Raw genomic sequence first — 4,279 nt, forward strand, 5'->3', positions numbered from 1 at the left:
CACTTGGACAAGACATCCCTGGGAAACTGAACTAAAAAAAAAAGAGGTGTTGTCACTTGTCACTTCAGAAAAAAGATTGCTTTCCCTCCCCCTTTTCTTGCACACAGGCATATCTTCAAAATCTGGGCAACAAGACAAACTCTAATAATTACCTTTTTTATTATATAAGAACGCACAGGATTTTCTCCCGTAAGATGAAGCACAACTTTTGGAGATAATCACCAAACAATCCAGATTACAACTTATCCATCATGGAGAGCTTAGCACCTACCATGTCACTCCTATATATATAATTTGGTATTATCATCACAGATGTTTTCACTCAGAGAGCATTTACTATGCATGGGAACAGCCTGCATTAATATCCAGCTATCAAGACGACAGAAACTACCCAGAGAAAGACCTCTTCCACATCCATCACTATATTGCAATTCTATCACACAACAGAAGGAAGTTCCACAATCTGTCCAACCCATTTTAAAAAAAAAAAAGGGGGGGGCAAGAGGAATCACATGTCCCCGAAAAGTATTTGTAATTCCCCAGACTGAACACACATGCCTTATATCACATCTTTGCCCCTAGCACATGTGGCATAGAGTTTCAGCTACAGTCACATACAGTGTAATTCAAATTTACCTTGACTGTGCAAGATATCAGCTTTCAAGAACCATCTAAAGATTTAAGTGCCACTCAATCCTCTCCAGGGTTTTATAAACACTGTGCCTGGAAAATCTTCCTTTGTAGGCTATTTTAGACCAACAAGGAAAAAAAGTGCAGAATATTTATATTTCTTAACTAAAAGACACAGGGTAGCTAGTAAGTCTTTCTGCAAGAAGGATCATCTTGCCACCTGCTTGCTGTTGGTGGCACTTCTGGCATTCAGACACAAGGAAAAGGTCATCTTTTCCTTCTAGCCATTTACAACAATTTGTTGTACTGGGGCTAGGAAATTGCAGCTTAGCGTAGATGAGGAAATCAGGCTTGCAGAGATTTAAATAGACAGGAAGAGCATGTCCAACCTCATAATCTCTGACATGAAGGGGATTTACAGTGCAGGCAAGGAAAGCTGAAGGTACAAGATAGACACAGGCATATGAGCATCTTACTCCTTCTACCCTTTTTCCTATACATGTCAAAAGGATAAAACATACACATGGCAAAAAGATAAAGACCATGTCCAAGTCCCCTGAGGAGGTTCCCTAGTTACAGGCCTACATCCTCCCACAGTGAAGGGGCTCACAGGTGCCAAACCGAGTGAACTGATACAGCTGTGAAACGAGCAGAGAAAGGCTGCCCTGTTATCCCCAGTCCCCCAGCAACTGGGATACATGGTTCCGTCCAAAGCAAGGCTCAGCAAGAAGCCAGGGTACGCTCAGAGAAGTGTAAAGCACTGTTTATTTTGTAACTGTGCCATAATATTACATCATCCCCCTTACTAACAATATTACTTTGCCTCTAAATATCATTCCCTTACATGCTCAATTTTGTGGTTCAGACTCAACAGCGAGCATCCGTATCTAGGTGTGACTGCACTACAGCTGTGATAGAAGCTCTGCAAATTCCCCAAATGGACAGAAGCCCATGTAATTTTCTCTCTCATAAATACTCATTGGTTTAACTATATTTTCAGTGACATTTTCATTACAGTAACAATTCCATAAACACAATTTTAAGATTCTTGCCAGGGCTTTTCTTACACTAAGTGCTTGCATGTGTGTATTTTTGTGTATGTTTGTTTTTACAATAAACTTTCCAATGTATTATTCTTTCTGACTGCCTGATGGTCAGGAATGACTGTCCTGCATGGAGTTTTTTCCTCTACGAGCCTTTTCAGTAACACACAAAATTACATCCGGATTAATTAATTGACTTAGTGCTTGTTTTGTCAGCTAGTACCCTACCTTAAGTTAGGCCTCTATACACATCACTGTGTACAAACACAAACTCCAGTTTGAAGTCAGAATACATGGCACAGGCCATTTCACAAGCTGCGATTACGGATAGACCAGGTACTCTGCACTTTGGTTCACAGACCAGGTTATTTCACCCAGACAGCAGTGGGTATTGGGTGAGGCCCACAGATTCTGTCTAGAAAAAAAGACATCTGAGAGAGGGTATAGTAGCGGTCCATAAAATCATGACTGTTATAGGGAAATTATGACTGCTCTTCATTCTCTTTTTCATACAAGAACTATGGGGCATAGCTGTTGTCCAAATTCAAACTCTTTGGGTGGCTCTGACAGAAATCAAAGAAAGTTAAAAGCATTTGGGAAAACCAAAATCTGTTTCAGAAATACATGCACGATGTGCTGGAAGCTCTCTGGAGCAAACTGATAAAGTTCTGCCAGTCATAACAGTAGAAATGCTTTCTTACAGCTTTTCTTACTTAGGGGGATAAGTGGGACTCCAAGCAACAGAGCTAGACTCAAGTCTCTAAAAGGTGCAAACAGAACTTGCCTTTCAAGAAAGAGTTTAGAAATGGCTAATCAGGTAGGAAGACTGGGCACAGCATGGAAAAATGTACGAGAAAGTTATGAGAGCAAGCTGCAGGAAGATAGCCATATTGCAATAGCCATATTTGGGATCAGTTAGAAAAAAGAATGGCAAAAAACATCTTATTGTCTATAGTTGGACAAAAATCATCAGATTCTGATGCGCAAGCATTGAGTCCACAGAAAAAAGCCAGCAAGACTCCTGATACCAGATGTTCTGCTCATTGACAGACTAAGCAGGTAGTCCAGCAAGACACTTGGGAGGTCTCCACAGCAATTAAAGCCCCCTTGTACACTTGGGCACGTATGAGCAGATCTGGCCCACATCTCCACAGTGTTTTTTAATGAGATTTTTTCCCCTCTTTTCCCCCATTTAACCACTATTTCAGACTGTACTCCACTGTTGTCCAAAAATAATTCAAACACAATGCAAAAAAACTTTTGAACATTCACTGCAGTCACTGTCAAGGGATCATTCTCAAAATACTTGAAAGTAGGTTGTGTCGTTAAGGGCAAACGCAACATTATCTTTGTGTTTCAGGTAGCACAAGGTATCTTTGTGACGCGTGTGAGAGAAAAAATGACAGCAACGACAATGAAGAGGGGAAGAGAGAGAAGGAGGGAGAAAGATAGAGAAAGAACAAGGAAAAAAAAACCAGATGGATGGCCCATTGGAATTACTGGCCTTTTTCCTAACATTCATTCAGTTCTCTCTTAACTACAGATTCTAGACTCGGCGTTGCTTCCATTTCCATGTTTGTTTATTCCCCATCTTCCTCTCCCTTTATTTTGTTTCTTTCCCCACTCTGGGAAGAATTGTTAAAGAAATTAACTGCCCTTCTAGCCTTTTAAACTATCTAGAACTGTGACTTTCAGTAATGGTCTCCATCACATGGTCAGTAATAAGCTAGATTTGTACTTTGCCCATTGTTGGTCCTGAAAAGGCTACAGCATGCAATGTTCTCCCCTTTGCCTCCCTTTGTTTCCTTTGCAGAGGCACCATCTGGGTGCTGTGGAACAGAGTTCACTTCACAGAAGCTGACATGCAGCCCCCTCTGTACAGCCCACATGCCTCTCTCAGCCCATGGTGATTCTTCTGAGTCCCTGCAGCATAGAAGAACACTCCCCACCACCATGGAGAGGAAACAGAAAACAGATGTGCGACCCAAATCTCTCTTCTCAACGATTCTTCATTGCTTATTTAACTGTATTTACACTAATTTCATTTGCTAACCAGGTACATACCACCTCTCCCTAAGAAAATGTCAAAGACTCAGCTATAAGTCAATAGAAAACTGAATTGCAGGCAATTGAAACTTCATATATACTTCCAAATACCGTAAGTTTGAACACAAACTGAGATGCATATTCCAGAGTCATATATAGATTTATGACATAAAGGTGCAACAAGTTTTTCTTTTTAAAAAATGTTTCCCTTGCTAGTGTTTGATTACCTTGCTACTGAGCAAGTGACAGAAAAACATCAGATAGTTTGTTTAAACAAAAAAAAATGGCTAACTTACATTGCTTTGCTAAGAGATCTCTACAAGCAGTCACACACATGCACACAGTAACTCTGAGCTGCAGCAGTTTATCGTTTACTTTATACTACAAAATGAGAGCGTATCGGATGATGTTTCAGAAACAAATGCAGTGATTTTTTTAATTGTTCACTACCTTCGGATATTGAATCTGAATCCCCATTTTACATGTGGATTCCTCACAATTTGGTTATTAATGTCATACATGAAAACCATAGTTTTTCAGTATCCCATTCATCTGCTGAA

This window comes from Gavia stellata, chromosome 1, assembly GCF_030936135.1.
Source record: "Gavia stellata isolate bGavSte3 chromosome 1, bGavSte3.hap2, whole genome shotgun sequence".
NCBI lineage: Eukaryota > Metazoa > Chordata > Aves > Gaviiformes > Gaviidae > Gavia > Gavia stellata.